The following is a 12,915-nucleotide window of genomic DNA, read 5'->3' as shown; positions in this document are numbered from 1 at the left end:
TTTCTCCTCCAAATCGTCTCTAGGTCTGCCTTCTATCAGCCAAAAGTCTTTCAATTCGTAATGGCCAAGAGTTTATATACTTTCTGGATTTGCCGGATTCACGTCATGAATCGATAAGTCTCACGTCGTGAATATGACAATTTCGTGATCGACAAGGATTCCTCCATCCGGATGCATATCTTCTAAAATTCTCCACTCACTTCGTGAGTCATGAACTATTCACGTCGTGAGTACGTCATTTGCTGAATTTTTCATTCTTCTTTCCTCAAGCTTCCAAAGTTCCATGTTTTGTCAATTTCAGTCCCTATCTTCGAAAATGCTTCTATTTGGCTGCAAAATATAATTTTAACTTATAAGTACCATTATTCTATGCAAATAACCAAATTATTAATAAAAATGTAAATAATTATCGCCTAAAAATATGTATAAATATGTCAATATCATGTGTAGTGATTCACATGTAGATCACGAGTGAATCACATATGAATCACATGTGATTCACATGTAATTCACATATGAATCACATGTAAATTACAATTACACGTGATTCATATGTAAATCATATATAATTAACATATGAATCACATGTTATTCACATGTAAATCGCATGTAATTCACATTAAAATTACATGTGATTCACATGTAAATCACAATTATACGTGATTCGCATGTAAATCACATGTAATTCACATATGAATAAGATGCAATTCACATGTAAATCACAAGCTGGTCACATATGAATTAAATATGATTCACATGTCAATCATAATTACACATGATTCACATGTAAATCACATGTAATTCAAATATGAATCACATGTAAATCACATGTGATTTACATGTGATATACATGTGAATCACATGTGATTTACATGTAAATCACATGTTATTTACATATGATGTCATATGTAAATGTGATTCATATGTGAATCGCATGTGATTCATATGTGAATCGCATGTGATTCATATGTGTGTCACATGTGATTCATATGTTAATCACATGAAAATCACATATGTATTTTTGTGAGTGTTTTTGCATCAATCAATTTTATTTTAATTTTCTTGTATATTTAGAAGAAATTGTGGTGAATATTGAAGAGATGAAAAATGATAAATTGAAAAAATAAGGAAATATTGACACGAAGACATGAAAACACTTTGAAATTTGTAGCATTTTTTTTTATTTTTTTTTATTTTATTTTGTATCGAATAAAATATTTGTACTATTATGTTTATAGATTTATTAATAAAAATGAGATTTTTTATGATTTACTTACGAATAGTATAGTATAAGAAATATACATATATGCATTTGAAAAAATATACATATATGCACCTAAAACGTTGATTTGTTTTGTTAAAATAATTAGAGTTTTTTTTTTTTAATATTCTAGTTCTTTTTTTTTAATTTATTGATTTTTAAAAAATTTACTCTTTTAAAAAAATGCAGTTTTTTTGAAAAAATTGTAGTTTTTTTTAAAAAAATTGTAGCTTTTTTTTTAAAAAGTTTAGTTTTTTTTTAAAAAAAAAATTGCAGTTTTTTTAAAAAAAGTATTTTTTTCAACTTTTTTTTTAAATTCATGTTTTCTGCAAAAATTAAAAAATCTCCATTTTTTTAAAAACAAATCTCCATTTTTTTTAAAAAAATCGATTTTTAAAAAAAAATAATCTGAAATTTGATTTATTTTGTTAATTTTTAGAACTTTTTATTAATATTTCCAATAGCAAAAAAATAAAAATAAATGTTAAATGAGATCGGTAAGATGACGATCATGCCCTTTATAAGTTTATTTTGATCTAACGTTCCACCTTTAGTTCTCAGGTTCTCGGGAAACTATGAGTTCTCAACGGATCTCACCCCTATAATATATATATATATATATATATATATATATATATATATATATATATATACTTTTTGCAATGTATTTTCCTTTATTTACTATGGAAAAGCTTATGATTTAATTTTATAATTTACTTTCATATGTTACTGTCATAAAACTTATAAAAATGCTTTGAAAGGTTATATTACTTATTTCAATCAAAATTTATCAACAGCACTGTAACTTAAAACCATGTATTTCTATTCGTGCATCCAACGATTTGAAACAGTTATAGAGAAAATTTATGGTTGTATCAAACTTGCAACAATATACATTTTTTTGTGAATATAAAACTTGAGATTTTCTCAAAAATAATACAATGAATAACAAAACACTTTCTATTTTTTTTTCTTGTTACTTTATTGTACTTTCATGTTTGCTATTTGTCATTTTTTAAACATGAGGGTTAAAGAATCATTTATTCAAATTTAGACAATGCATATAGTAAAGCTCAACCACGACAGTACAGTCGACAGCAAAAAAATGCACATGTACTGTTTAACTCTTACTTTACCAAAAAAAAAATCATATTTTCGTCATTTCAAAAGTATTTATAAACATTAATGTGAGATGAGTTGGTAATACATAGTGGAGCTCTTCGGGTACTTTTTGCTTATCATATATTGATCCATTTTGTATCATTCTTTAACAAAAGTATGAATTAGGAATCATTTTGGAGCTTTGGAACTTTTAGATGGTTACTATTGTGAATTTCATTTTCTTTTTGCATCTACTGCATTCGGATTTTTATCCGATTAAGGAAACAAGTAGGATATGTAGATGATATGAAATTAATAGTAACATACTTGTATTTATTTGTTTATTTCAGCATCCTACTTTAAAATCATTGTATTATAGCAAAAGAACAAAGTGATGAGCCTCAAATTCATCTATCTTTTGTAAGTGGGCTTAGGAACAAACACCAAGATAACATGTATCGTTCACGACATACATGACAAAAAAACTACGTATTTTTCGGCAACACATTTGATCATTTGGATCAATACTTTATAATGTAGTTCTCTATAGGTGAAGATATAAAGTATATAGAACTTATTGTTTTTATGTCAAAGTATATTGCTCTTAAATAATTTTTTTCCCGGCCGGTAAAAGTTGCTTCTAAATAGTAGTGTCGAGATGGAAAAAATGAATAAGTAACGATAATATACAAAGATGCATAACTCTATACGTTTATCTGAGTAAACACTAAATGAAAATTTAATTTTTCGCTAACCTATCAGGTATTACACTAGGCTTTTAGTCGTATAATTAATAAATCTAGTATTAAAGTTTATTTTAATAAAAGGTTTTGTTAAATTTCTTATAATGCACAATGGACGATAATTTCAGAAGTGAGAAACCACATTGATATGTCTTTTAACCGTGTAATTTAAGGTAGGTCTTATTTTGACTATTTTGTCCCCACATTGACCCAATGTATTGTTTACAATATAGTTGGATGAATTTGTCATTCTACATTGCTAATGTGGAACCAAATGAAAGAAGGATGCTATAGAAGAAAGTAAAATCAATCTAATGTTTTTTTTTAATTATTTTTCAACCTGTCCGCCGGCGGTTTTATCTGAACCGATAAGTAGAAAATGTTGACTTTCAACTCTACACTGAATAATATTTCAGTTTTTGAGCCTTAAATTGACTGTGTTCTTTATTTTATGTTATGTATGCAACACAATTATAGATATATTATTTGAAGAGATAGAAAGATAAGCGGATAGATTTGTCATGTACATAGCTAATATAGGAACAAATGAAAGTAATATGTTATAAAAATAAGATAAATCAACATATTGTTTATACGTTTGTCAACTTGTCCACGAGACAGGTATGACACTAGTTAATAGAGGGACCAAAAAACATAACAAATAAGAAAAAATTGGTGGCTAATGTCCAAAGTGCAAGAAGTATACTGTTCAGGCATTAATATATAATAATAATAATAATAATAATAATAAATAGAAAAAATATAAAAATAAAGACATAATAATTTTTTTAATAGAAATTTAAAGATTAAAAAGAATTATATTAGTATGAGAAAAAAAACAATGTAATTTAGTATATACTAGGTGTAAGACCCATGTATTACATGAGTTCATTTTAAAGAAAAAATAATGAAATTCTAAACATTTGAGAAGTTTGAATTTATAAGAAAAAAATAGAAAATTATTGAATTTTTAAAATTAAATTGTTTGTTTTTCTTTTAAATTAAAAAAAATAATTTAGATAAATAAACAAAGGAAATTAATGAAACTTAATTTAGAAAATTTGAAAATAAAAGCAAGTCAATTAATGAAATTGATATGCATTTATTATTACATTTATTGACATTATTAAATTTAAATATTATATGAAAATTAATAAAATGAAAAAAAACCACAAAATGCCATGTGGAAAAAAATTAATTGAAAATAACCACAAAATGACATGTGGCAAAATCAATGAGAGCGTGACATGTGACAAAAAAATTATTTATTTATTAGGGAGGATCTTAATCATTAAAGGTTGGTTCGTCAAGGATTTTAGGAAAGAGACCAAAAATGGCTTAGAAAATTCATTCGGCAATCGAGGTGGAGGCCGACCAAAGAAAAGAATCCACATTGTTGCTTTTTATTCTAACCTGCATATATCTTAATCATCACAAAATTTTCTCGCTGAATTTATGGCCTCAAGCGACTACCAAGCTTTCATTGATTTTTCAAAACTGATCATGTAGAACATTGTGAACATTGTTCATTGCATCAGATATCGTCTCTCCTGGATGGTTCCCAATTCCCATCATAATAATATAGGAATTATTGCAAATTGCAAATATGTTTTAAATGATGAAAGATATTTACAACAAATTTGATATGACATGGCAGTAATTATGTTTTAAATGATGAAAGATGCCCACAACTTATCTGATGCAATGTCACAGTGAATACCATAGGTAGAGTTTAAGTATTTATAAGCATTATATGCACACATATCTTTATCATAATTCCTCGTTTCCTCTTTGATGTCGACTATTCTCGATATAAGTTTGAGACTTTTGTTTACTCTCCCATTCATCTTCTCTACGGTTCTATCCTTGGAAGGAAATGGTACATTTCCAGCACAAGCCGGATATCTTCCTCAATATGAAGCCAAGTTCTTTTGTACGCTGCTCATATGTTTTATATTCCATGTAATTCATGTACTCGTTTTCTGTGTGAAGAAAACCCAATTGGATAATATAAAGCAACACATATGACATAACTACAAAGATGACATACTTCCCTCTCAATTACACACCATTAAAAAACCATATGGATTCCATTTTTGATGTACTCAACTTTTTTTACTTTTTCTTTTTAGAGTTTGTGGATAAATATTGATGTTATCTTGCAGTGGATGTTCTTCATCAAATAGCGAAGCAATTGGGTAAAACGGACTGGGACTTTAGCCAAAACCCATGCGATAGAAATATCAATTGGCTAACACCATATATAGAAAAATCTCCATATAACAACAGTGTTGAGTGTGACTGCTCCTACCCTGGTGGTGTTTGTCACGTCGTTTCCTTGTAAGTAAATTGTATTACAGTATTTCATTTTTGCATTTACTCTTGCTAACTTTTCTACATTAATTAGTTTCGCTATGACACGCCATGGTTCCAAAGCTTGTACTTGCCATCAAGTTTTAACAAAATATTGTCTTAAATTATATATGTATATAAAAACGATTAATAATAGAATATATATATATATATATATATATATATATATATATATATATATATATATAGTAGGTGTAAAACCCGTGTATTACATAGGTTGATTCAAAAATATTAAAAAATTTAAAATGTAAACCTTTAATATTTTTTAAAATAAATATTAAAAAAAAACGTATTTATTGCAATTTACTATCACATTTATTACAATTAGTACTTTACGTATATAACTATAAGTATTATATAACTTTTTAAATATTAAAATTGAAAAAAACTCAAAAATTGACATGTGGATATTATTTATTTCAAAAATACCACAAAATGACAAGTGTCAAAACTCATGAGAGATTGACATGTGACAAAATGAATCTTTATTTATTAGATATATATATATATATATATATATATATATATATATATATATATATATATAATTGCCGCCTTAAGTCATGCTTTACAAACGACGTGATTCGTCACGACTCGAAAAAGCTTGAGGTTTAATATTGTCGTCAAGTCACGTCTTGTGTTATTTAGAACATTGATTCGTACAACGCATTGAATTCTATAAAGTTCAATATACTATATTTAAAAACAATTCATTAAAAAAATCAAAAACCATTAAACTCAAATCCATGCATTAAATATCAACTTGGCATCAGGTTATGATTTAGTTAATCTAATGAATGCAAATATGGTATTCCACATCCTGCAACCCTTCTATTAAACTATGTGGATTTCTATAGTGATTACGACCGATCGCCTATCTTATTCATAGGTTGAGTGTCAACACTGGGTACCCGTTAGAACCGAAACAGCTACGAAACTGTTCGTTCCAGCCGAAACATATGTTGTTGGTTCTTGTTTTCAAACGTTTCGGAATGTTACCGGATACCAACCTACATATTATTTTTTAATAGGAAATATTTTAAAATTTCAACATCATAAAAAACAAACTTATATAATAGGATTTATGTTAAATAACAAATTTAACTTTTGATTTGTTATAAAAAAGTATCTAAATAATCGACACTTTGTATATTTACGGGAAAATGACTTATCAGTGTAGTTACATTTTTGTCTTGTTCACGTTTAGACAATTTTTTTGTATACACATTTGACTATTTAACTTGTTAAATGTGTTCAGATATTACGATTGTCACATGGTATAGCAATTGACAATGGTAATATGTGAACATATTTAAAAAATTAAATGGTCAAATGTGTACAAAAAAAGTTGTCTAAATATGAACAATGTTTTTTACAAATTTTTTTTAAGACATTTTATAATTTCTTACAACATTTTTATGATATTTTTTTCCTATAGGTTTTTCTAATACAATATTTTAAACTTTGTTTATAATTTTTTTAATCTTTCTTTATATTTTCATATAATTTTAATACAGGTGCTTTTAAACCAAATATTTATAAATGTTTTAAAATTTTCTTAAGTTTTTAACTTTTTTTTTTATAATTTTCATACATTTATTTTATAATTTTCATACAATTATTTCTAAATTTTCTTTTACAATATTTTTAAAGTGTTTCACAGATTTTGTATGACAATTTATTACTATTTTTATAACATTTTAAAATACTTTTGTTAAATCCTAGTTTAAAATGTTGTATTAAAAAAAAATAAAAGTTGATAAACTTCTAATTAAAAAGTATTAAAAATTTGTATTAATTTTAAAACATTTACATTATTTTGTTTTTTTTTTTTGCAAAGTAATATTTTCTTTTTATTTTTTTAAAGGACTATCCATACTTATTTTTACATATTTAAGTTATTTAATTTTATTGTTAGATACTATTTATTTTAATATATATATATATATATATATATATATATATATATATATATATATATATATATATATATATATGCTTAAAAACAAAAGAAAAAAATATAAGAGACTTTATAAAATATTTTACAAAACAAAAACATATTTATTAATTAAAAAGTAAAGTTTAGAATTGATCAATATTTAATTAAGATTTAGGACATTAGGGATACTTTAAAAATAACGTTTGAAAAAATAATACAAAAAAAACATAAAATCGCTATTAAAAGTGGGGAAAATGACTTATCAGAGTAATTAATTTTTCGTTTTGTTTATATTTAGGAAACTTTCTTTTTATGTATACATTTGACCATTTAATTTGTTAAATATGTTCACATATTACCATTGTCACATGCTATAGCCAGCGACAATGGTAATATGTGAACACATATAACAAGTAAAATGGTCAAATACATACAAAAAATAAATTTTCTAAATATAAAAGAAATAACACTGGTAAGTTATTTTCCTTATATATACATGCGTCAAAAAGATTCATAACTTGGATACTACTTGGCTTTTATCACTTGTATATATGCAAAGGAAATTGTAATTAAAAAATAGTTATTTAAAAACATAGTTATGCTATTAGATATTGTTTAATAGCATTATATATATATATATATATATATATATATATATATATATATATATATAATGCTATTAAACAATATCTAATAGCATAACTATGTTTTTAAATAACTATTTTTTAATTACAATTTCCTTTGCATATATAACCCGATAATATTTATCCTAATCATTTGATATCATACTATATTATATCATAAACAAAACTATTTTTTCATTCACTATATCTATATGAAACTCTCCATTCTTCACATAATATATTTAATTTATTAAAAAAAAAAAAAAAAAAGAGTCTGGAATGGAAAAAGGCAAAGTCGTGTTTTAGCCCGCTTTTGTGGCCACTGTGCCGTTTTAGGGCGTTTTACTCATTGACTCGCCTATCTCACCCAACTCTTTTTGTTTTTATTTTTCAAAGTTCTAAAAATTTTGTTATCTGCTTATGGTCCTGCTTGATTTTGCTTGATTTTGGTATCAGAGCCATGGAATACTATGTGATGTTACCTCATTTATTTTACTCTTCATGAGTATATTCAGTAGATTCAAAAATAGTAATAAGCAGGTGATTAAAAATCAGTTAATAGAAGAATATGAAGTCCCAAAGAATTTAGACCTTCTTAATAAATGGACAATTCCTAGTATCAACCCTAAATTTATATATGAATTAGGAACTTTTGAAGAATTAGGTTTTATCCAAACTGTTAAAACTACAGAAGAAAATTTAACTATGAATGAAGATGACATGACAGTTCAGTTAATAACTCCACAAGACATAAATAGATATAAACATATTTATAATTATTTGCATATTGGTTTGGTGCAAATTGCTTTTAAACCATTAACACTACAGGGATTACCTGAAAGTTTTTTAGCAGTTCTTAGGGATGCTAGAAATAAAAATTGGAAACAATCTTTAATGGGTATAATAGAATCTAGCTTGTCTCATGGACCGGTATATTTTAATGTCTACCCAAATTTACAGCTTTCTTTATCTGATAAAAATATTTTTCAAGCCTTAACATTAAACGTCAAAACTCATGGTTATAATTATTTACCAGGATCAGAAGTAATATGTATATGTTATCGTATATATTATAAACCATTAAAAACTATGAATCCTAAATGTAAGATAGTTAATAAACCTATAAATGAGACAATTTTAATAGAAAGTAATTTTGATGTGTCAAAAATTACAACTAGAAAAGCTATAAAATGGGAGGAAATAAAATTTCCCCAACACTGGATTTTAGAAAATAATATACCACCTACACCTTTAATAAATAATAATATAGAAAGTATTATACAAACTTCTGATGGCGTTGTTACTATTGAGTTTAACAAAGAAATAGAGTATAATAACGACCTAATAAAACGAACAAGATCTGCAAGATCTTCACATTTATACATATCACCACTAGATTATAACGTAGAAATTCCCTCTACTCGTGCTTCTGTTGATAATAGAAAGATAAACAATTTAAATATACATGATGATATTGTGTATGAAGCGGAGGCATCTACTCCTTCTGAAATGAATTTTACAGTTTAATGGATTTAAAAGAAAAAATAGATTTTAGTCCTGGTTCTCAGGCAAGAAAAATTATTTCAGAAGAATTTTATTCGAATAAATGGATATTTTTTAAAGAATGGTTATTTAAAAGTTATTCTAAAGAAGAGTTACAAGAAATACAAAATAGATTTTATGAATATTTATCCTCTATAAATCAAATTATACATTTTATTCCTTGGTTTGTTTATACTTTTTTACATAATATTCACAACATAGAAAGAGATTATACTCTATCGGGAGACAAAATAATAACAAGTATATTTCCACCACAAGTCCCTTTTACCATTACAAATAACAATGTTACTATAAAATTTTCGGCTTACCAAAAACTTTTTGAAGAAAAGACTCTTACAATAGATGTCAATCATATTAATAGTATGATTCAACAATTAAATTTCCATAATTTATATTCCATAATATTATGAGAACAGTTAATGGACTTACATAAAAAATTAGAAAATATAAATTCACCCATTAACAATAAAGATATAATAATACAGAAAAAAGATAAAAAACAACAAATAAATGCTACTATTCAACCCCCACCAAATATTACTGGTTATAAACTTAAAAATTATGATTATATGCTAGATATTCTGCAAGAACAAATGAAAAAATTACAAATTAATACTATAAATAAAGACTCAGATAATGATTCGGATAATACTCAAATAAACAAAATTAACAATTATGATAGCAAATTTGCTAGAAAACCTGTTCAAAGATTATATTATTATCCAAGACCGAGCCCCCAAGATGTCCTACATGAGGAACAAGAATATGAAATTAATAATAGTTATAGTGGTAAAAATGTTTACGAATGGAATTTAGATGGTTATACTGAAAGACAAATATATAACATGATTCATAGAATGTTAATGTATAGTACAATTGCTAAAAATACAGGAAATAGCGATAAACAAGTGGCTAATATGTTAATTGCCGGATTTACTGGCCAATTAAAAGGCTGGTGGGACAATTATGTGGATGAAAAAACACAACAAGCTATTCTTAATACAGTTAAAACAGAAAATGGAATAACCACTCCTAATGTAGTTTATACTCTAACTTGTACCATAATAGAACATTTTACAGGAAGATGGTCAGATAATTCTGAAAATATCCGTACTCTATTAAATGGACTATTTTGTAAAACTCTTACATCTTTTCGATGGTATAAAGACACTTTCTTAAGTAGAGTAATGGAACTTAATGATTGTAATAGTGTTTACTGGAAATCCAAATTCATAGATGGTTTACCAAATCTTTTTGCTGAAAGAGTTAAAAACCAACTAAGAATAGATAATACAATTCCTTATGAAGATTATACGTATGGGAAATTGATAGGAACTTGTATACAGGAAGGTTTAGCCTTATGTAGTGAAATAAAACTAAATTACCAAATTAAAACCCAACATCTTAATGAAAAAAGACAATTGGGAGAATTTTGTGATCAATTCGGAATACAAACTAATAACAATAGGAGGAAACAGAAAAAAGAGTTTCAACAGAAGAAAAAATATTATAAGAGAAAACATAGTGATCCTAATAAAAAAGATAAACATATTAAAAAAAGATTTAATAGAACAGATTATAAAAAACCCCCTACTTGTTTTTCATGCGGGAAAATGGGACATTATGCTAATAAATGCAGGAATAAAAAAATAAAAAAACAAATTAATAATATGAATATAAGTGAGGATATAAAAATACAATTAATAAATTTGATAGATAATTCGTCAGATGAAGAGGAGCTCTCAGACGAAGATTCTGATATAAACATAATAGAATATGATTCTGATTATTCGTCAAAATCTGAAGAAATTGAATGTAATTGTGATAATTCAGAACAATGTTCATGTAACATAGACCACCAATTATACCTAATACAGTCTCAATTTAAAGATGAATTAACTATAAATGTAATTAGTAATGATATTGCAAACTTATTAAAAGAAATAAATGATCCAGAAATCAGGCAAAAAATAATAGAAAATCTAAATACTAAGGAACAGAGTACACAAGAAGAAGGGATATATTCCATGAAAAACGTTCATGATATGTTAAAAGAAAGAAGAAATAAAAATTCCGCGAATACACCTACAGTACAAGATTTACAGCTTGAAATTCAAAACCTAAAACAGGATATATCTAAGATAAAAAATGACCAGCTAATAAGCAATCAAAGAATTAACAAATTAGAAAAATTACAAAATAACCAAGATATTGGTACCAGTAATGACAATTTCCTTCAGTCCATGGAATTGGTAATATCTAGAAAATGGCATGTCACAATTAATTTATTTATTACTTATAATTACCAAAGAAGTTTTGTTGCCCTAATAGATAGTGGTGCAGATTTAAATTGTATAAGAGAAGGTTTAATACCTACTAAATATTTTCAAAAATCAACACATACGTTAAGAGAAGTATCAGGTTCTAAATTAGATATTAGATATAAATTAACAGATGCAAAAATTTGCACAGAAAATGTTTGTATACCTATTAATTTCACGGTAATTAAAAATATGAGTAATAATACTATGATCTTAGGAAATCCCTTTTTAGAGATGATATTACCCCTAACTATTGACAAAGATAAAATCATAGGATCTTATAAGAATCAACCCGTTATACTAAATTTTGTCTCGGACCCTTATTCTATCTGGGTCAATGAGTTGAATTTAAAAAGAAACCAAATAAATTTTCTGAAAGAAGAAATCAGAAATGTTCAAATAGATGAACAACTAGAACAACCTAAGTTACAGGAAAAAATTAAATTTTTAACAAATCAATTCTCTTTGAAAATATGTAATGATCATCCTAATGCTTTTTGGGAAAGGAAAAAACATATAGTTACACTTCCTTATGAGGAAGACTTTAATGAAAAACAGATTCCTACCAAGGCAAGACCTTGTCAAATGAATTTCGAATACCTAAATATATGTAAAAAAGAAATAACTTCCTTATTAAATAAAAAACTAATACAACCTTCCAAATCTCCATGGTCATGCACTGCCTTTTATGTAAATAAACATTCTGAACAAGAAAGGGGAATACCAAGACTAGTTATAAATTATAAACCCCTTAATAAAGTCTTAAAATGGATCAGGTACCCTATTCCTAATAAAAAGGATTTATTAGACCGATTACATGATTCTTTAATATTTTCAAAATTTGATTTAAAATCAGGATATTGGCAAATACAGATTGATAAGAAAGACAGATATAAAACTGCCTTCAATGTTCCTTTTGGACAATATGAATGGAATGTTATGCCATTTGGCCTAAAAAATGCCCCTTCAGAATTCCAAAATATAATGAATG

The 12,915-nt window shown here is 25.9% G+C and overlaps 1 pseudogene across 1 annotated transcript in view; it reads left to right on the top strand.

Moving 5' to 3' along the window:
* Window positions 1-4,899: 4,899 nt before the first annotated feature.
* Window positions 4,900-12,915, top strand: part of LOC145104528 (putative LRR receptor-like serine/threonine-protein kinase At1g53440) — a 199,517-nt pseudogene continuing 191,501 nt past the window's right edge. Inside the window, exons 1-2 of the transcript XR_013707099.1 lie at window positions 4,900-5,038; window positions 5,271-5,445. The product of XR_013707099.1 is annotated as a putative LRR receptor-like serine/threonine-protein kinase At1g53440 (transcript). The remainder of the gene's footprint in view (window positions 5,039-5,270; window positions 5,446-12,915) is intronic.

This window comes from Lactuca virosa, chromosome 4 (assembly GCF_052849685.1).
Source record: "Lactuca virosa cultivar CGN04683 chromosome 4, Lactuca_virosa_CGN04683_v6, whole genome shotgun sequence".
NCBI classification, from domain to species: Eukaryota; Viridiplantae; Streptophyta; class Magnoliopsida; order Asterales; family Asteraceae; genus Lactuca; species Lactuca virosa.
The sequence above is the reverse complement of the archived record's forward strand: the minus strand, read 5'-3'. Positions and strand labels throughout refer to the sequence as shown.